The sequence below is a fragment of the Mustela erminea genome, chromosome 16 (genome assembly GCF_009829155.1).
Source record: "Mustela erminea isolate mMusErm1 chromosome 16, mMusErm1.Pri, whole genome shotgun sequence".
Classification (NCBI taxonomy): domain Eukaryota; kingdom Metazoa; phylum Chordata; class Mammalia; order Carnivora; family Mustelidae; genus Mustela; species Mustela erminea.
Window position 1 is genome coordinate 49,567,071 of NC_045629.1, and position 22,308 is coordinate 49,589,378.

At 45.4% G+C, this 22,308-nt stretch overlaps 1 long non-coding RNA gene across 1 annotated transcript; it reads right to left on the bottom strand.

Annotated features, from left to right (window-relative positions):
- Positions 1 to 3,603: 3,603 nt before the first annotated feature.
- LOC116575570 lies at positions 3,604 to 21,968 on the bottom strand. Its single transcript, XR_004279839.1, has 3 exons — positions 21,958 to 21,968; positions 20,140 to 20,142; positions 3,604 to 4,570 (listed from the first exon to the last, which is right to left on the bottom strand). It is a non-coding gene; the product is annotated as an uncharacterized LOC116575570 (long non-coding RNA).
- Between the last annotated feature and the right edge of the window lie 340 nt (positions 21,969 to 22,308).

A 22,308-nucleotide genomic window follows, 5' to 3' on the forward strand; every position in this document is an offset into this window, starting at 1 on the left:
TGGATTCTGCTTGAGATTCCCTCTCCCCCTTCCTCTGTCCCTCCTGCCTGTGCTCCCTCTCTCTCTCTCTCTCAAATAAATAAATAAATCTTGAAAGAAAAAAAAGTTACAACTTAGGGTGCCACTCTTTACTCTTTCCTGGAAATTTTATATCCTAGTATTTAAGTGAAAATGTAACTTTGAACACTTTATTTTAATAAATGTATAAAGTACTCTCTTGTAATAAAACTCTAAAGAATTTGTGAAGCATATGCTTTTTATCATTGCTGTTATAGTTTGGGTCAAATTAGACAACAGCTTAAATCAACATTTGTGACACTTTGATTTAAAAAATAATTAATTAAGTAAATGTATCTAGAAATTTCTCTTGGGTGTTTTGGACTGAATATCCACACATAGACACATGAAGAAGGAAAAGTTTTGACTTGTCCCCTCAAAGACTGGTAATATTAGCACAACTAAATTAAAAACTACCTTAGATGAGCTGGATGGGACGTGCCACCTCTACCCTCCAGGGAGACCTACAAAGGATTAGTGACAAAAGCCTTGTTGTTACAACAAGACTGAGCCCATCACAGCACAGCCAGCCTGAACGAGGAGGCCCTATTATAAAATCTATCATCCTCCAGCCAGATAGATTGACCAGGCAAGAAGACAGGTCATCGAAAATGCCACCTTTTCCTTTCTCTTTTCTTCTGCTAAAAATGGATAAAGTGCTTTGGAGAGATAGCTCTCTCTGGGTGTGTGTGTGTGTGTGTGTGTGTGTGTGTGTGTGTGTGTGTGTTGGAGGGGCAAGAGGGCAGCTGTTTTAAAAATTCAATGTTCTCCCTTCCCTTTTGGGTGACCAGGAAAACAGGAAGCTGAAGTTGGGAAAAGAGGGAATTTCATGAAATAACAGCCTAATAAAACAAGTTTTGAATGACAGCGGAGGGAGAAGGAGGTGGCCCAGAAAGAGAAGACTGTTCCAGCAATTCCCATCTGGAACCTGGCTTACACTTCCCGATTCTTCACACAAAGCCTATAGTTTCTTAACTCCCAGGAGGGTCCCTGCCTTAGCAGCCAGTCCCAGCGAGTGAGCCAGGGAGAGACAGTATCGCCAAGAGAGAGATAACAAACACCTCAGGTAGCTTTGCCGGCGGCCCACATCTTTCTGTGGTCACACCATTGTGAACTGCAGGCTCACTCACCTTTCTGAACCCTTCCCTGAGGCTGTCTGCACTCCACTGGGAAGAAGAGGGATTAGGGGTTAGAGCAGCACCAGCCCCAGATGATGCAAGCTCAGATCTCCATGTACCAGACATAAGGCTGATCTCATACCTAGTCAGGCCGCGGTGATTCAAGGATTCAGCAAAATGACCTGAAGCCCCCAGTCAGGAGACTGGGATACATTCTTATACGTAGAACCTGATTTTACAGGTGCTAAACCATTACCTCTCTACTCCCCAGACCTTTGGAGAGCTCAAGGCTTTATTCCACAAAAGGAAGGGATCCAGGCTTACTTTGCAGAGTTAAGAAATGATTGGCTTAGTTTTTTCTCTAGGGCCAAGAGGCCCTTGGCCTTGGTTTACCATCTTGAATGTGGTGGCCTGCCTTGTCTGTTCCCTCAGCCACACGTACCACCCAGTCAACACCTGGAAAGGAGAGTCTGGGCACCTTACATCCATTCAATCAGAAGTCCTAGATTTTTTTTTTTTTTTAACTTTCTGCTCACCTGGCTGCCTTCTTGGACATCTTTGACCCCTCACCTCTCAGTGCTGTCTTCCTTTTCCTACCCACTTCTAGATCTGGGGACCGTGATTCATATTTGCTCATTCATTTGTCATGTGTTCCTGCCACCAGTGTTGGACACCACCGTGTGCAGACATGGCGCCAGTGCTGGCGGAGAGCAAGATAAAGAAGGTCCCGGGGTGCTGGGGACGGAAAGCTTAGCGATGAACAGGACAGCTGAGAAAGAATGCCCAGTACTTTTACAGCCCTTCTACGTGGTGAGTGCTACGAAGGATATCAACTCACTATTTATAGAGAACCTACAAGAGCCAGGCGGGGGACCCAGTGGTGATCCTAAGGAGACCCTCCCACCCCTGTTTTCATGAAAACAGAACATTAATTAAAAAAAATAAATCACACTCATGAATGCCACAAATACAGTCGGAGTGTCTAGCAGGGGAACTTAGAGTCCTGGTGGCTTCTGGGAGGAAATGTTGTTGAAGCAGAGACTGAAGGGAGGGTGGGAGCCAATCCAATAAGACTAGCATCGGGCATGTGCTAATTAGCGGCCATTCACTGAATAGTCATATTTCATAAGAAATAAGTAATTTGCATTTCTTTGATAACTCTCTGGTCCTCTGGGTAGGGGGTCCCCACTCATATTATTCTCACAGTCATTGGCTCTATGGGAAGAACTTATTGCTAACGTGCTTCTCTCTGCCTGAGCTAATTACTACCCACAAACGTAAGACCAATAGTTAATTTATATTTTGGCTTCTGGGGTGGATGTCTCACCACTTTGATGAACTTAAACCCAGAGCACTTCCATCCTTCCTTGGCCTCTGTGCAAGCTGGAAGATTCAACTGGAGGAATCGGCATAGCCTGATGGATTTGTAGCAATAGGAAGCTCAGGGAGCGACAGGTGCGCAGAAATGTGGCCATGCACTCAGGGCGCCACTTGGGTCACAAGTCCTCCTCTCCTTCCACTGCTTGTTCTTTCCAGTGCTCGCTCTCCTGAAACACAGGCCAGGCTCAGGGAGCTCAGAAACACTCCCAAGCCCCAGGAACACAAAGTTCTTGTTTTAGGTCATCTCCCAGGGGGTGTCTCTGAGCAAGCCACTTAGTGACCTATTGTACCTACCTAGAAAGAAGAGTCCTAGGACAGCCCTGAGCTGATGTCCCAGAACGTGGAGGAGAATCCTCATTAAGATAATTTGAAGGCATTTAGCAAAGATGAAGTTCAGGGTCAGTTCTCAGTGGCTCGTAATAAAACCCTTGGAGCTTTTAGGAGAGCTCTTGAGTAAGGGAAGAGATGGGTAGCAGGAGTGGGAGGGAGGGCAGTGCCTGGCCAGGAGACTGTCACCTGTGCTCCCTGGGACGACATGGCCCAGCCTCTTCTCCCATTATTTCACAGCAGTATTTCTGCAATGGGAACAGGCTGCAAGAGCTGATCCTGCTCAGAGGTCATCCTGTTCTCCTGGGTTTTATTGAGAGGCTGTAATTCATGTCCCAGCCAGCAGGTGGGTGTCCCCTTTGATGCTCACAACCACATCCTCTGATGGCCTTCCCGGGCCCTGGTTCCTTTTATACATATGATCTGTGATGATTTGAGGGCCTCACAGAAACTACCCAAACTGCTCAGATGTGAGCTGTAGGAAGAAGAGTTGTTTTAAATTAACTGCATAGGGGCGCCTGGGTGGCTCAGTGGGTTAAAGCCTCTGCCTTCGGCTTGGGTCATGATCCCAGGGTCCTGGGATTGAGCCCCGCACCGGGCTCTCTGCTCAGTGGGGAGCCTGCTTCCCTTCCTCTTTCTCTGCCTGCCTCTCTGCCTACTTGCGATCTCTGTCTGTCAAATGAGTAAACAAAATCTTTAAAAAAACAATTGTCTGCATAAAATAGCCATGTTTTAGAAATAAAATAGAAAAAGAAGGGGGAAAATACCCATGATCGCATTAACCTAACACACAACTATTCTCATTTTGATGTATTTTTCCCAAATACATTTTTTACTATGCTATGATCATGTGCATTAAAATCAGTGTTCTGTTTTGCTTTATGCTTCTATGTGGTCGTCGTAATAATCAATTTGAATGGTTAGATACAGTTAATTGAAACCACAACCATATTTATCTTATTTGCTCCTTATGACTTCACATTTTCTCATACCCAGTTGTCCGGTATGGCTCCAGTATAGGTCCAGGAAAGGGCCCTGAGTCACGTGGTGACTCTGCTGAAGGCTGACTCAGGTCAAGCATGCCTTCTTGGGTATCTGGAGTGAGGCTATCACATCAGTCAGGCAGTGCTCCATATTGTAGATAATAAGACTGTTCTGGACCCTGGATTTGCAAAGTCAACAGGAATCTTTCCCATTTCTCATGTCTACAGGTTCTTGCTTCATGTTCTCTGTACTTCCTTGAACACATGGTGGATGGAAATGGCCACTCCTTAGTTCCTTGGTTCAAATCACCATTCAAGAGACATTCCTAGACTGACTTCTGTCCTTTAATCTCTATTCCAAATTCCAGAGAGGGAATCTTATGCTCCAGTTAGGCCTGATCTATCTCTCCTCTCTTCGGTCAAATACAAGCTAGGAAGTAGAGCCACTTGGTACCCACTAGAGGTCTACAGTGTTTCTACGATGAACACTGGGTCCCAGCCCCTATCCCAGGCCATCCTTCCAGCTGTGTCCTGCATCCTGTTCCTTCTCAAAGTTGTGACTCCTGCAACCAGCCCAGCCCTCTCTTAGGTCTCTGTTTCTGCATCAGTCATGTCATTTTGGGGGTCAGAAAACACATGCTAGTACCTTTTGACTTAAATAACAAACTTCCCAGGACACCTGGGTGGCTCAGTGGGTTAAAACCTCTGCCTTCGGCTCGGGTCATGATCCCGGGGTCCTGGGATCGAGCCCCACATTGGACTCTCTGCTTGGCAGGGATCCTGCTTCCTCCTCTCTCTCTCTGCCTACCTGTGACCTCTCTCTCTGTCAAATTAATAAACAAAATCTTAAAAACAGCAAAAAAAAAACCCCAAAAAACAAAAAAAACAAACTTCCCTTGGCTCCATGTCTTTCTCCATTTAATACCCAATCCCTCTGCTCCTATTAGCTGATAAGATTCTCAGAAGAGTTATCTCGATTGCTGTATCCAGCTCCTCATCTTCCATTTTCTTCTCAGGCCCTTCCTCTGGACTTCATCCTTCCAGTACCACTAAAATTACTGTGGTGAAAGTCACCAAAACCTCCATCTTGGCATATTTCTACTCTCCTCTATGCCAGCCTTTCAGAACTATTCCATACAGCACTCCTTTCTCAAAATAGTCTCTCCTCTTGGACTTGAAGTTACCACATGTAGCAGATGCTCTGGTGTGTCTCTCAGACTCCCCCAACACGGCCAAGCAACTCATTCTTCCGGTGGACGGCTCGAGGCTCAGCCCGTCTCTGGGAATTGCTCTCAGATGAACAAACTACCTTGCCCAAACTTAAGCCCCTTCCCAGGGAGAGCCCATAGCCAGGGACTGGTTGATGTGAGCTGATGTGAAGGTGCACGGTTCAGGCCTCTTGCCTCAATTTGGGACAACTCTACAGGTTCTTCCAACTCCAGAAGTCTCAGTTGTGCTGGACAGACTAAAGCTACTGCAGCATCACATCTTAATTTCTCCCTCTGCCCAATCCTGCTTCCCTCATTTCCTTGAACGTGTCGTTCCTGAAATCTCCTGAATCTCCATCTCAGGATTTCTTTCCAGGGGACCTGACCTAGGAAAACAAAGTCTCCTGGTTTTCCTCTTACCTCCTTTTCCGCCACCTGGATGTCTTTCAAGTTCATTCCTGTACATCTTCATTCCTGGTTTCTTCTCTGCCTCAACAACTTAAAAACACAAAACAAAACACACAAAAAACCTTTTTCTTTCTTCTCCCTCCCTCTGTTCTCTCTTTAGCCTTCTTCTTTGCTGTGTTTGTATTATCTGGTTGTTACACAGGTGCTAAATAGAGAACTGATAACACAGCAATCCCAGTCTACCAGTTTTCTTTAGAAATCACCACATTCTCCAGTGGCTGTACTCGGGTTGTCTGAAAGCTAAGGGAGAGAGAAACCGCAGGATGGATTTTATCCGCTGGGTCAAGTGAAATGAGTGTGGCAATATTTATTCTTCCATACTTGGTTAAGTAAATAGTATGAGCCCACGGGCCCCTGAGCCGACGTGATAAACAAAATCAAACCAGGAATGGTGAAATTATGCACTTAGCTGCTATTCTGCTTTAAGCGCATCTCATTCTTTCTCTTAATTCTGTAATATAGAATTAGATAGAATGACAGACTTACAGAATTCTATAGAATTCATTTCTATAATAAAGAAGAAAAGGACCAAAAGTTTGAATTTGCAATGGCTATAAATTTCCAGTGGGGCCAGGGGACATAGAACACTTTGTCACAAAGAACTTCCCAAGCTGAGGCATCAAGAGGAAAGTGGCTTTCTGGACTATTATGTACAAATGAGATCACGTAGCAAATTAGGAAATATCTGTTACCTACATAGGGCTCCCGTGCTCTGCCCATTGCAAGTATGCGTACAGGTCGCGTGGATCTCTTTGCTCTGGCCAAGGCACCATGGTTATGTAAGATGCTCACATTAGAAGCAGCTGTGTGAAGAGTATAGGGGAAGTCTCTAAAATTAAAAGTCTCAGTAATACCCAGTTCAGTCTATAAGTCCAGTTTGATTAGTCCCTCTGGAATGCTGAAACTGGGTATTGGGTGACTCCAGCCATTTGAGGCTATTGTTGTGAATACTGAAATCAGAGAAAAAGGTCTTCGGGCGGCAGAAAGCTCTCATGAATTGATGGGAAAGGCAGAGGCGTCCTCAGGCCCGCTCACAGCAGCTGTGCACAAAGATACTGAAAGGACTGGAAGCTGCCGAGAAGTACCGTCCATAGCAGGCAGTGCTAGAAGCAAAAGTACTGATAAGTACCCAGCTGGCCAGGGACATTTGGCGTACAGGCAAACAGAACCACATGTTTCATGGAGTGTGACTGCATTATAATGCATTTCAATGGAGGACATTCATGAGGATATTCTTGGATGACAAAGAAAGGGTGAAGTTATTTTTGTCTCAGACAGACTATGCTTCTTAGAAGGTCCTGCCCAGCTCTGCTCACACACTCTCCATCCAGGAGAAATGCAGTGGAGAAGGAAAAACATGGGCTTTGGAGGTAACATCCCACACCAACCTGACCTTGGGCAAAGTCCTTCATCCTTTTGAGTCTTCGTTTCTCCCTCTGTAACATGATAGATAATCCTACACAGGTTGCAGAGAAGATTCTGTATTAAAAATCTTTATAAAACAGGGAGCAAATGCCTGGCATTCCAAGGGCATGAAAGGTTCAGGAGGTGACAAATATTTATTTGCACACCTGACTGTGTGAGATTTAGGGTTGATGCTCAGATCAGCTGTGGCAATTCGGGGCTCCCTCGCTGTGTGATCCCTGGGGTAGGAAGAACTGATATGGGTCAGGTCAACAATATTGTCAAGTCCCAGTGACGAGAGTAAAGCTTATGGGCTGAAGAGCAAAGAGGTTAGGGGCCCTGGCATCTTTGTGGTCTTGGCTTGACTCTGAGTCATCTTCCCTCTGCATTCTTTCTTACCCGTGAAGTTCCCATGAGGCTGTCAGAGTAGATGGGACTGGGACTGCCATTACCCCACCAGCTCTAAGATGGTAGTGGGTTGCTCATACCAGCTCTCTTCTGAGCTTTCAGAAGAAGCACTCCTCCTTTGGATTAATTGTTTCTGACCCTTTTCACCATAAGAGTGATCAGATCCAGGGAGCCATGGAGGCCATTAGCCTGATTTTAACTGAGGTCAAAAGAGACCTCTCTGCTCTATGAAGTCTATCCTCATTCATCAGAGCCAAAGGCTCCAGGTGGTCATTTGGTGCCAATGTCTGGAAAGAGAATCTTACCTACAGAGCTCCTTCAGAATCCTCAATGTGGAAAGAAGTAGAGGGTTATTTCCTGACTAACATGGTTCCTTGAACTTCATCAATCTACAGACATTACTTGATGTCCTAGAATGGTTATCTTTTTTGCTGTCCACATCCCTGGTTTGGGCTGAGCTCTGGTTTACCAGTGTTCCCATTCTATCCTCTAAGTCTTGCTGCAAAGAAGCTTGTTCCAGCCTCGTGTTTTGTGTCTATGATATAATGCCCTGGCAAGAAGTGCATACCCTATGCCTTAGAAAGATAACTTTTCAAAATGGCTCAAAAGACAAGGACTGACAGTCAAAGAAGAAAGTGCCAGATATAATGAATATTCATGTATGTAGATGTCTTATGGATCCAGATGTTACTGAACACACAGTGGCCAAGCATATTTTCCCTGACTAGGGAAAGCATTGGCAATTTAGAGGAGTTGCTCAAATTCTTTGTAAAGTACCTATCATTTCCCACTTCTCACTCTGTTACTGATTTCCTGAGTCCCTGCTCATATGCCCTTACCTTCTCCACCTCCTTCTGGGACTTAGAATTGAGGTCAGGTCAGTCACTTCCCAACATGCTTAAAACCAATTCTCGGCTGCCAGACTCTCATTTCTGATCACAAATGCATATCATCTTTTCAGGTCTAAACATGATAATAATAATAAGTAAGATTTTGTTGATAGCAGTGTTATGGTACCACAGAACCGTCTGTAAAAAGAGGTCAAAATCCAAATGCACTGGCCATGAAGTTGTGACTCTTGTTTCCTCTGGAACTGCTAACATTCAGCTTATTTCTTTTGAAGAAGGACGGAACAGGTTCGCATTCATTTATCACCTTGCCTCTCCCCTGTCAGATCTATCCTTGTCAATGTCCACAGGTATTTCCTCCTTATGTTAGTGGCTTCCTCAGCCCTGTCAGTTCCTTTCATTTGCTCTTTTTCCTTCATGTTCATCTTAACAGTATCACGCCTGCCTCTCCACTGAACATAGTTTCTGAGCTCTTTGGCCTTCCAGATCCTCTTGCCATCACCCACCTCCCCCTGACCCGTGGGCACCATGATAACTAGTCTGGAAGGGGTAAGTAAATAGGCTTCTCTCTCTCTCTCTCTCTTAGAGGCAAGTGTAGATAATGATGGAGGGAGTCAGGAATTCTATTTCAGCCAAGCAACAGGCAATTGTCCGTGCACATTGAAAAGGTGAACCCAGGGAGCATGAGTAACTCAGGTTTTGATCTCATAGTCATGAGTTCAAGCCCTGTGTTGGGTTCCATGCTGAACATGGAGGAAGAAAGAATGAAAGAAAGAAAGAGGACAGAAAAAAGGAAGGAAGGAAGGAAAAGAAAGAGAAAGAAGGGAGGGAGGGAGGAAGGAAGAAAGGAAGGAAGGAAGGAAAGGGAGAAAGAGAAAGAAAGAAAGAAAGAAAGAGAAAGAAAGAAAGAAAGAAAGAAAGAGAAAGAAAGAAAGAGAGAGAGAAAGAAAAAGGAAGGAAAGAAATCTGAACCCTATAAAAGGCTTTAGAGCATCCAATCCCACAAGTGTAAAATCAATCTATGGGAAAATCCAACTACAAACATAAAGAAATCATTTTGGTTTTTGTTAAGGTGATAAGAAGAGGGGAAAATGGACAGAACATGCTTGTCTTTAGCATTCCTTTCTTCACCTTCCCATATCCACTCTTCACAAGATTCAGAGCTCTAGCTCAACTCCATTCTGCCTGCCCTAAAAGCTGAACCAGTGGGATCACTTTCACAATAAAAACAGAGAATCCAAACATGTGGTAGTGTTTGAAACAGAGGAACAGGTTCCTAATGGAGAATTTAAAAGATCCTAAGTGTTGATTTATTTGAATTAAATATGGACCATGAAGATGGGAACCAGGCTTTCCTAGCCTACTTAATTATTGCATGCTGACTGCTGCTGATATCTTCTATGTAGCAAACTGGCCCAGGGAAGGGTAACAAGTTAGATACATGTAGAGACATTCCAGGGTACCAAATCATTAAGGTGGGACTTTCTGAATCTTTACCCATTTTCATCTTGTTTCCCCAATCTTCAGATGGGTGGATGGCCAAATAAATGCAAGATTCCAGGTGCTGGGGAGAAAAATATGGCTAAGCCACATTTCTGCCCCTGCAGAAAGCAGGCATTTTCATGAGAACAGATTCAAGAGAAAGAGCTCAAGACAGGACAACCACAGGAAAAGTAGAAAGAGAGATGACCGGAAGGAATAGATGTACAGGAGGGTTCTCTGCTCCAAAATATCCCAAGCCCAGCTCAGGGAATCTTGGGTTCTGCCCACCTAAGCCTCCAGAGATTCCTGGGTGGGGTGGGTAGGGGGAAGAGGTGGGGTCGGATAGAGTTCCAGCTAGTTTCTTCAACTTTTCTGGGGGAAAATTCTCTCAGGGAGGCCACTTTCTCACTTTCTCTTTTTCCCATTCAACCATGTGAATTCATAGACATCCTGGTCTCTGAGGCTTGCTGTGATTCTGCTGGGGGTCGACTGACCCTCTTCTCAACACCTAGAGTTCTCAGAAGACACCAAGGTATCTTTCAAGAACATTCTAAATGAAAACTGAGCATCTCAGTAAAATAACAACCAGGTCTTTCCAGTTGTTCAAGGTAAAACCCTGGGGTCATCCTTGACTCCTTCCTTCTCTCACATTGTACTTTTAATCAGCAATATCCTTTTGGTTCTACCTCCAAAATATATACTGAATCTGATGTCTTCTTTCCATTGTTACCACCTTGACTAAGCCACCATCATTCCTCTTTTGGATGTTTGTAGAAGCATCCTAACTGGTTTTCTGACATCATTATTGTCCTTCTACAATCTATTCTCAACACAGATGTCAGAAGGAGCTCACCACTCCTTTGCCACAAATGCTCCAATGCCTTTCATGTCACTCAGAGTAAAAGTCAAAGTGCCACAGGGTCATTACCAGCCCAACCCAATTTTGCTGACTTATCTCCTCCTTCATGGCCTCACCAGCCTCCTTCCCATTTTTTGGAAACACTAAGTACACTTCTGCCTCAAAACCTTTCCCCATGTTCTTCCCTTGGGTAAGACAATCTTTCCTCAGAAACCAGCCCAGCTCCTTTCTCACCTCCCTTGTGACTCTATTGCAATGTTGCCTAATCAGTAAAGCCTTCCTTCATCACCTTCCTTCACCACCCCCCTGACCATGATTTCTTGTTCTCCTTAGCACTTATTACCTAACATATATTTTGGTATTTGTGTTTGTTTTGGTTTTGGTAGTCTTACCCACAAGAATGCTAGCTTGGTGAAGACAGAGATTTTGTCTACTTGATTTGCAGCTGTATTTCCAGGGCCATGGACAGGAGGCACCTAGGAAGTATTTTTGAATGGCTTAAGTGAATAGAAATTCAGTGGGACACTGTAAGGTACAGTGAAGTATGATAATCTAGTATGATGTATGAAGTAGAAGTATGATAATCTAGATTTAAAGTAATCTAGATCTACAACCCTGGTTTTCAAACTTTCCTTAACTGTGGAATCCCTTCTTTAAGTGAAACAAAAGGGTTGAAGGATGAGGGAGAGTAGAGGCCCATTCATTGCTCTCCCCTCCCACTCCCTGAGGAAGTCCCCAGCATGCTGTGGCTGAACCCACAATGGTCTGAGGAGCACAATTTGAAGACCAGGGATCTAGGAGATAATTTTAATATTGTGACTGTTTGTAGTGGTTAAAAAATTGTTTGTCTTTGGGCTATAATTTGGGCATATATATATTCTTGCAAGAGGTTCTATAATTAAATACCTTTACTTCAAAAGAAGCTCAATTTGCTTTGTAGTAATCAATTTTATGAGGCGGTCTTCTAGAACACTATGTAATGAAAAGCAGGGACTTCTTGTGATGGTGTTTTGGCAAGGTCATTGAGGTAGAACCCAGGAGAAAAGTTTACATTTGACCTTTTGGTCATAGGCAAAGAATCAGAAACCAAGGTATTTGTGTTCCAATAAACTCTCATGAAGTAGCCATCTTGGGCCAGACTAGGTGCTGGAAACTCAGTCAAGAACAGACAGAGTCCCTGCCCCATGCCGCTTCCATTTGAGAGGGCCAGGTAGATAGTAAATGCATACACAGAACATGAATTGCTGATTTTTCAGTTAGCACTGCATTGTTATAAAGAAAGGAAATCAAGACCATGTCATAGAGAATGATGGGATCTGTCAAATAACTGTAGACTTACTCACTAATTGTTCAAAAAATTAATCAGGCTAGTTTCCATACCTCAAAACTGAACAGTAAAACTTCATGTTCAGAATGATTGCCCAGAAAGCCAGACAAATTATTTCCCTTATGCCTTTTAAGAAGGAAATGAAAGAAAATAGGAAAGAGAGAGGAAAAAAGGAGAAAGGGAGGGGTAAAACTATGTTCTAGAAAAATTTCCTGCAAGTTTGAAAAAATGCAGTTAACCAAAGCATGCTACTCCTGAAGAATTCCAGCCAGTCAAGGATTTGTTGAACCAATTAAAACTGTATCTTATTACTTTGGCTATTTAGATTGAAAATCTAGTTAACAGTGCTTGTGTTTATTTTTTGTCCTGATTTTTAAAAATTACCTTCTCTCTTTAATAGAGGAAATCCTGGTGTGGTTTTTATGTCATTTCGATTTCAAGTATATCTCATTATTTAATCTAACTCCTTTTGGATTTACAAATAACATCCTAATCATCCATAGTCTTTATATAACTGGAAAGAATCATGTCTGTAAAAGTGACACATTTGTAAAAGTGACAATCTTTTTAGATCTCTTCTAGATCAATTCAGTTTATTTTATTTTATTTTATTTATTTGTCAGATAGAGAAAGAGCACAAGCAGGGGGAGCAGCAGGCTGAGCTATGATCCTGATGCAGGACTTGATTCCAGGTCCCTGGGATCACAATCCAAACCAAAGGCAGATGCTTAACCAACTGAGCCACCGAGGCATCCCTAGATCAATCCAATTGAATTCAAATTGATTCACGTTATTGGTGACTTTGAAAAGATTTGAAAACACACACTAAACCATACAAATTGCTTTCATTTTTCTTGACTGACAGATAAAAGACAAAGGCATCTTCTCAGAACAAATTCAATTAAACTGAGTATGACATGGGTCTGCATGGTTTAGATACAATTCCCTTCCCATCCATAAATATAGCTTTTAAAGCCAAGGATAAAGGACATAACAGGAACATGAGATGATATTTTTCAAAGCAAATCTCTGTCATACTGGGATTTGTGGAGAAAACCAAGTGCTTGGTCACAGGAGAGGCATTCTGGAATGTTCCTAAATGGTGGTGGTAGCACTAACATAGGAAGATCTAAGATCAGAACAGTGCACCAGTAAGTTCTAGACTTTTTAAAAATGTGGTTCCAAGAGATGCCTGGTCCATAACTGGAAGTTGGTTCACCTTCTCCTCCACCATCAGACACCCTTGTAAAAATTGTTAACTTCTGAGTGCACAGTATGTGCCATTTGTTTTTTTCATTGTCTCATGCAACTGCCTTGCCAGGTGCGAACCATTAGTATACTTACTTGCAGATGCAGAAATTGAGGTTCGGTTGGATAATTTGGTCAATCTCACATACTAATGATTGAAGGAATTAGGAGGCCAACTGAGGCAAGTGGCTTTAGCAGCTGCATCCATAAAAACTCCACTTTGATCTCATTGCATGTTGGCATCTCTTGTAAAATTTTGTTAAAAGAGAAAAAAAGTTGTGTCATTACACAAACCACCTCCTCCCCCAACTAGGTTTGAAGACCACCCACTTAAGAATAATCAGAACGTCTCCACTCACTGCAGCAGTACCTTGCAAAGAGGGGTTAACGATAATCTCCAAAGGGAGGCAAAAATGTCCTGGGGAGAGGTCTTGGAGTCTTCTCACTGAGCCCAGACCCCTGAGAAAATAATAGCAAAGAGGAGACAATGGCAGTAATTAACAACAACACCCATCATGTGTTGGGTGTTTGCTCTGTGCGAGGCATTAAGGCCTTATTCCAAGTATGTTATGTGGATTATCCCAATTGATCCTTCCCCAAACCTTCTGAGGTCAGTACAACTATTATCCTGAATTTTAAGAGGAAGAAAGTCACACGTAAGCCCTGTGCCCTGCTCAAGGTCATGCAGGACTCCTATGTGACACATATTTGAAACTTCATCTATCTGATTGCAGCACCTGTGTCCTTAACTCCTAAACTCTGTACGGCCCAAAGTCAGACCAAGTTGTGCCATGAGGAGTTGGGATCAGGTTAATAGCCTGAGTCCAAAACAGACAGATATGAGCCTGCTAAGAAGAAAGTGGAGTAAGGTATAGCAGCTCAGAACGTATATTCATCAATGTATGGATTCAGTCTATTATTCAATAAGTATTGCCTTATTTTATTTTACTTTATTTTTTAGTATTTCCTTTTTTTTAAATTAAGTTTTCAGTTTAATTCCAGTATTGTTAACTTACAATGTTATGTTAGTTTCAGGTGTACAACATAGTGATTCAGTAACTCTATACATACTCTGTGCTCGTCACAATAGTGTGCTCTTTAATCCCCCCCTCCTATTTCCCCCATTCCCCCCACCTCCCCTCTGGAAACCATTCATTTGTTCTCTATAGTTAAGAGTCTGTTCCTTAGTCTGTCTCTCTGTCTCCTTTTTCTTTCACCCTTTGCTCATTTGTTTTGTGTCTTAATGTGCACATATGAATGAAACCATACGGTATCTGTCTTTCTCGGACTGACCTATTTCACTTAGCACAATACTCTCTAGCTCTATCCACGTCACTGCAATTGCAATATTTCATTCTTTTTTATGGCTGGATAATATTCCATTTCATTCCCATACGTACTACATCATCTTTGTCCATCCTTCTTTATCCATTGATGGACACCTGAGCTGCTTCCATAATCTGGCTCCTGTAAACAATGCTGTTATAAACATAGGGCTGCATGTATCCCTTTGAGTTAGTGTTTTATTCAACACATATTCCCTGCGTGCTCACTGTTGGTTAAGCTGAGCTGGTTCTGCTCCTGAGCTCTTTAATTCGTTCCGCAAACATGTACTGAGTGCTTCTTCCTGGAAGATAAGTAAGCCCCTGTCCCCAGAAGCTCCAGCCCACCAGAGTAGTTGTGTCGACAAATCTCTAAGAAAATAGTCACTAACTCAGACAAACAAACCAAGCCCCACCGACTAAATCCCACTGCTTTCTAGATGGCTCCCTTCCCATTGATGGAGCCTGGTGTCTGAAGGAGTTACCCCCCTCTGCCTATGTATTTGCAAACTGATTTCAGAACTCTTACTGTTGATGTATATTGCTAATGGGGACCGATCTGTGGGAGATAGCACTTTTTTTTCAAAGATTATTTATGTATTTGTTTGAGAGAGAGAGAGAGAGAGAAAGAGAACATGAGCCTGGGGAGGGAAGGGAAGAAAGAGAGGGAGAAGCCGACTTCCCGCTGAGCAGGGAGCCTGAGTCAGGGCTCTATCCCCGCACTCTGGGATTATGACTTGAGCTGAAGGCAGATGCTTAATGACTGAGCCACCCAGGTGCGGGGAGACAGCACCTTTTCACTCATTTGTGAGTTCTGGATACTCAAAAGTAGACCCAGATCTTAGGGGAGAGGATGCAGCCCCAAGCTGTTGTGCACAGGGAATTGACAGGAGTTAGGGCTGATGAATGAAAGGAAGGCGAGCTGTTTAAATGGGCTTTGGGGTGAGACTCACGCCATGACAGGCCAGATATCTAAGAGGGCTCTCTGAGGACAGGGAATGGTTGGGAGAATTTTAGGACACTTTTGCTTTTAGGCTGCTGCTGATATTACGCTCGGCGTCAATCTAATCCCCCCCGCCCCCCGCCGCCAACCCACAAACTTTTAGTAAAAGCTTGATATGTCGATGTTACTGGAGGGAAGCAGAGGGCAGCGCCCCTCTGAGGACCCAAGAGGCAGCAGGAACCTGGGCGCAAACCTACCATGGGACCTGCAGCCCCCAAGTCCGCTCAGAAACCGTGAGGAGGGAGCTTGACTCCCCAGGCGACAAGGAGCACATGTGGCTTGGCAGTGGCTGCGATGGGGCTAGAGGCAGGAGGGCAGACTCAGCCACGAAGTCAGATGCACCTTGGAAGTGACTGACTCCAGCCTCTACACCTGGGGGTGAGGGGAACTTCCACCACGGGGTCTTCCTCGGCTGGGCTGCGATAAGTAAGTGCAGCCCCGCAAAGACAGGGGGCAGGAGCATTCTGGGCAAAATGGAGAAGCAGGAACAAAGGCTTTGGCCAAGGATCAGCTCAGTCTGCGGGCGGAGGAGGCAGGTGCTCTGCATGGCTGAGTCTGGGCAGAGGGTTGGGGACAGGTGGGAGGAGGCCAGTGCCCAAGGCTGAGCATCCTGGGGAAGTTGGTTATTCATTCACAGGCCCTGGTTCCTAAATGGTCTTTCATGATGGAGTTCCCACAGGCTTTGCCGAAATGAAAAAATTATGGACAACTGCGTCATTTAAAGAACTTTTTTCCCCCCTTACATTATGTCTATATTTTTTACCGTTTGGCTATAACGACCTTTCTTTCACGAAAAAGCAGCAATCATTAAATAGTTATTGTTTCAAATGACTTACTTAAGAAAAGAATGAGTTGGCAGCTCTACCTGGGTCTCCACTATTATTCTATTTTACTATTTATCTTATTTTGCTTCACCTTAGTTCCTCCTCAAGTGCCCTATAGAACCCAGATGTTTGGGAACTGGGGTCCAGGGGAATCGGGAGGAGTTTAGCAAGGGAGTGACACAGAGCGATCTGGAATGACAACGGGTCAGGAGGTCTCAGCCAAGGGAGAGGTGGTAAGGGCGGGATGGACAGGAGCAAAGGTAAGAAATGTGTGGGAGGTACAGCTCTAAGAGCTGAAGGGCCTACCTTGTTCGTCTCTGGGTTCCTGGCGTCTGAAGTCCTGCCTGGCCCAGCTGATGACCACGCTGGCTTGCTGACCATGGACAATCTTGGAGATTGGTTGAATGCAGGAAAGGAGGGACAGAGTGGGTGGCTCATGGTTCCTGGCCTGTGTGGCTGGGTCTATGATGAAGCCCACAGCTAAAAATGGAGAAGAATAGTAGGAAGACAGGCAGGACTGGGGGAGATGGTAACTTCGGAGGTGTTGGATGTTAAGGGTTTAGGGGACATCCAAGTGGGGAGGCACAGCAGACAGGCTCATCATAGGCTGGAAGTTCCTGGGAGGGGTCAGGGCTGGAGCTGAACTTGAGATCATGTCCTAGGACCCTGCCAGGTAGGGGAGAGGGAGGGATCACTACCGAGTGATATCCTCTGAAGCCGGCAAGCTAAACTTTATAGAACATTCCACAACACATCAGTGTGGGAAACACCTGCTCCCCCATTTCATCTGGAAATACAACATGGTAATATGGTATCATAGGTGATATGTTGGGACTTTGGGGTGTACTCTACTATCCTTGTTTCAGATACTCAAAATCTTCATTGATATATCTATGATATACCCAACATCCTGTAGCAACTTCAGTGTTTCCTAGTTTTGCTTATTATGAATTTGAGAGCTTGAATATACACAGAAGTCTTCCCAAAGGTGATAAAATATTCTAAATAATTAAGTTTATACACCATAGGTTTTATCAGACACATAATTTGAGCAGGTTAGAAAAAAAAAAATGGGGATTGTTCTGTCCTCCCAAATTCAGACTCTCTATATGTTAACCTGGTTTCTTCAAGGTTGATGCAGTATTTATTCTAACCTGCCTTTCCTGCAAAACTTAGAGGCAAAAAATAAACAAGTTCATAAGCATTTGGGGTGGGAATGAGGAAGGACAGGTTGTTGGGAGCACTCAGTGTTGGACGAGCACTGTGCTGGGCACCTGGAATAAGCTTTCTCCCTGAATCTTGCCACATGCACTTCGGGGCAGCACCATTTAGCCCTTACAAATGAGGGAACTGAGAACCTTCCAAACTTGTCCTCGTCGCATGCTCAGTAAAGTGGTAGAGATTAGGTTGGAGCCCAAATACGTCTCTCTAAAGCCCTTGGAAAATCCCAGCCTATACTCTGATTTCACATTTGCTATTTGCCTCAGGTCCTGTTGGTCAAGCCCTGAATCTAGACAGAGCTGTGCCTTGGGCTTATTAGGGCTTGATATTAACGGTCACCAGGAAGGAATCCTTTCCCCAAATCCTCCACCATCAGATTATCCTACTGCACTAGAGGAAAGAGGAGATGGACAGAGAGAAGAAAATCAATGGAACCCAGCGTGTTTACATCCTGACAGCTCTTAGCCAAGAAAGCAATGCTCAGCCTATTAGGACACCTTGATTGTCATTGGGCCAGGAGACCCACAGAGGGCACCCGGATCAGGGCAGAGGTGACCTGTCCAGGCAGATAACCTCCTCACAGAGGTCACCGCAGGAGTGGGGGGGACCCCAGGCAGCGATGGAGAAGCTGGGTCACCACTCAGCATGCAAGCCAGCCACCTTGGCTCACTCGGTAAAAGAGCAGGGGAGGGAGGAGGTTTTTGGAGAAATTAAAATGAGGGATGCAGCCAGCATTTGGGGAAATACTGAAGACCTGGGCTCCAATACAGTAAAACCTATTGCTGAGGGCTTATTCACTTAACTCTTCAACAAATATTTTTTGAGTGACTGTTTTGTGATGGACGCCGGGGCCACTAGAGGTGAATAAAACAGACACAGGCTCTTGCCTTTGTAAAAGCTTATCATCTGGACAAGAGGGCACAGACTGCAAACAAATCCGAACTATAAAACTACCAGTTGGCATCATTGCTTTGTGGGGACAGCGGTGTCAGAACTTCGGGAGTCTTCTGTTCAAACTGCCATCTTGGGGAGGCCATTCGGTAGGGGATAAGTCCCCCAGCAAGAATCAGTTCGCACAACCTGGGCACTAACAGGCGACTGTCTAGAAGAGACCTTCTACCTCTCATGCTGCTCTCAGGCAAGTATGCGAGTTGGAGGAATGTTCATGAACATGAGGGTAGTAGATGGCTAATTGTTTAAGAATATTCATACCTTGGGGCGCCTGGGTGGCGCGTGGGTGGAGCATCAGATTCTTGTTTTCCGCTCTGATCCTGATTTCAGGGTCGTGAGATCGAGCCCCATATCAGGCTCTGCACTCAGCAAGGAGTCTGCTTAAGTCTGCTTAAGTCTTAAGTCTGCTTAAGACTCTCTTTCCCTCTCCCTCTTCCCCTCTAAAGTAAATAAACAAATGTTTAAAAAAAAAAAAAAAAAGAATATTCCTGTCTTCCCTTCCACCTCCATGGTTAAGAGTACGGTTCCCTCTCCCTTGACTTCAGGATCAACTGTGACTTGGTTCGGTCAGTGGGCTACTAATAGTTGGATCCCAGACGGCTGGGATTGCCCTTCTGCTCCTCAGTCAGGCCATGGAAAGAGCCTGCCCTTACAGCCGCTGCTCCTTTGGCTTGGACCCCAGAGAGAACACACAGACGGTTAAACCCAATCCACAGGAGAAGCCCAGTCCAGCAGGAGCTGGAGCTCAGTGCCGTCACCACTGAGCCACGCAGACTTGGGAGACACGCAGACTTGGGAGCGTGAGAAGAAAGGCCTGCAGTTGGAAGCCATGAGGTTTGGGGTGGTTTGTTACACAACAGTATGTGGCAATCGCTCATTGATACAACCGTGAGCAGTGCCAAGAGGTAGTTGGGAGAAGTAAGCTCCTCTTACTCAAGCTATCCCAAAACAAACAACCCAGCTGAAAACAATGGGTATACTATGCAAATACAGCACCCAGGAGAAAAAAAAAAAAAAAAAACCCTCCCTTAGCAACTGCCTTCCTACCATGTTCCAGCTCTCAGCTCCCACAGGAGCTCTGGAGCCTCCACTGTGGACCAGAGCTTCTGCCTTGGAGAGTGGGCATTGCTGCCTGGGCACTGCCATTGCCCAGGGCACAGGTGGACTTTCTTCCTGTCTCTCTTGGCCTCCTGGTTGCTCTGAAATTTTAGGGTTAAAGGCAGAAGCTTTCATTTCCCCCCAGCCTCCACTGTCTGTCTCTCTCCTTTCCTTCTTCCCACCCCTCCCTGACATTCACTGAGTAGACTCCGACTGGTTCTCTGTGGGTAAGTGGATACCTGTGGTCCAGTCAGCTGGGCCCAGGGTACAAAATCAAGTTCAAAGAGCATGACTGCAGGGAACCAGCTTCCTGCGAATGAGTGTAGAGTGGGAAGTTCAGGGAGCATTGCACAAGTTGAGCCAAAAGTCCCAGAACAGTGTATTTCTGGGCAGGCCATCTCTGCTGTTTCTTTGTATGGCCCATCGCAGACGGGGCTAAGCACACATGTAGGACTCCCAGAAGCTGCACACAGACCAACTAAAACTAATAAGAAAGTATTAGGGGATCAAGATTTCTCATCATCCGCAGGTAGCACTGGACAAAGAGCCAGTTAAGTGATGACATTGCAGTCCCAATGTTTTCCTTCCAGTGTTTTAGGGCACCAGCTGAACTGAACCTCAATCGTCCCTCTCAATACCCTCTGAAAGTAGCATGTTTCCCAGAAAGTCAGAGGATTCTGTTCCCCATACCAACCCCAAGTAACCGTTACAAGTACCACTCCTCCGCTATCAGGTAATTTTATCTATAGCAAGAGCCACTTACAGCTAAATTATATACTTAAGGAAGGAAGGCAGTTCTTGCTGCAAAGGTGTGATGGAGGGTCATAGCTTAGGTTTGCCCTGGGGTAATAAGGCCCAAATCAAGCCATGGGTCAAGGGAGCAATCAAAATCTGAGTCAGATCTCTGGCTGGGCTTCCAAGTAGAGCAGCGCTTCCCAAAGTGTATGCCAAGAAGCACTGGTTATAGGGGACATGATGAGAAAAACAACAACAAAAGAATCTTGTGGTTCACTAAGAACTAGGAGATCAGAATCAGCTTGCTGAGCCAGAGACTAGAAGACGGAAGCTCAGAATCAGAGGGAAGGAGAAGCTCCAGAGGTCGGGCTCCGAGGGCAGAGTAGAATGACAGCCTGGCCATATGAAAACCAGAGATGGAGACAAGGGCTAAAGTAAGAGAGTACTGGGAAGGGAGAGATGATTCGTCCCAGGGAGACGTAGGACAATTTCCTAGATTGGGCCACAGGCCTAGCATGCAGTTGGCATTCGTGTAGAATCAGTGGTGTAGATGGGATTTGGGCAGCCCTTGGAAGAATGGCCAGTAGGGAGGTGGAAAGGTCATGCTGGGCAGAGGAAACATTTGAACAATAGCCCGGAGTGTAGGGTTAGTTTTGCTTGCAGGTGGTTGGAAAGGGGGGCATGAGGCTTTAGCTTTGTGCATTCTCAGCATCTCCCCAGGGAAGGAAGAGCGACTTTCAGCCTCGTGCTGTTCCAGGGCACAGCCTTGGAATGAAACAGGACCCGCCACCCTCATCAATGCCAGCTTTTGACTGAGATTGGCCCAAGACGGGGCCAGGCAGCCCCAATTCCCGCCTGGACAAAGCAGACACCCAGATTCCCCTGGGGTGCGCCACCCGTGCTCAGCAGAGCGGAGTGTCCATTACTCGGAGTGGCAGGCTCCCGGGCAGGGCCCCAGTGGCTTTGTTCAAGGCCCGGCCTCTGAGCGAGAAGAGCGGTGGTGCTAGGATCTCGGCCACAGCCCAGACACTCCCTTTGTTCTGCAGGACAGCTGTACCGTTGTGCGCTCTGTCACCGGCCCCTAGGTCTTCCTCTCAGCCCACACTGCGGGCCAAGAGAGCGGGAGATGCTGTGTCCTCAGTTTAAAAGGCTTCAGAGCTCTTGGTTAGGACAGGAGGGTGGAAAAGGATGGTGATTAAGAATGTCTATGGCAAGTGCAAATGCCCGGCACTGAGCCTTTTGGGAAGACCGTCGATAAAACTTCACATTCAAAATACAGCATAAAACAAAATTAGGAAGCTGTCCCTTCATTCGGTGGTACTTATGAGAAACCAAAGAAGCCTAAGAGACATGAATCAGAATCATTTTCTCCTTTAGTGATTGAACTTGAATTTCTTGGCAGTCTTCTGAAGCCCCTCATAGCTTTGACCTGGTTACAAAATGGGCCACCTCAAGTCACAAGGCAGCTCTTGTGACCTATGATGAAGATGTTGATAAGACCTCTCGGGGAAGATGAGCATAGCTGGGGAAGAGCAGGGAAACAGGAGGGAAGGGCTCCCCTGCAAGCAATCCTCCCAGAGAACGACCGGAAACGACTGAAGAGAGTGAACAGAATACCTCAGGACTTCAGTCAAGGAGACTTTCTGAGCAGCAGTCCTGGCTCTCCCATCGAACTGCTGCTCAAACTGGGTCAAAACTTATCTCCCCTTCCTGTCAAGTGGGAATAATCACATCTACTTAACGAATAGTTGTGAAGATTCAGTGAAATGATAGGTATAGAGCATTTAGTGCAATGCCTGTGCCTCACAAGTGCTTGAAAACTGTTAGCGCTTCCGTGTGAAAATCCACTGCCCTACCTGTCAAGGCTGTCACTTTTATACCAAACGGGGGGGGGGGGGGGGGGGGGGGGGGGGAAATAACACATATTCGTAGCCCTTGATCCCGCAATTTCCCCTCCCAAAACTTTTCCTTAAGAAACTGTACAACAAGGGGTGCCCGGGGGCTCGTCAATCAATCTGCTCTTGGTTTTGGCTCAGG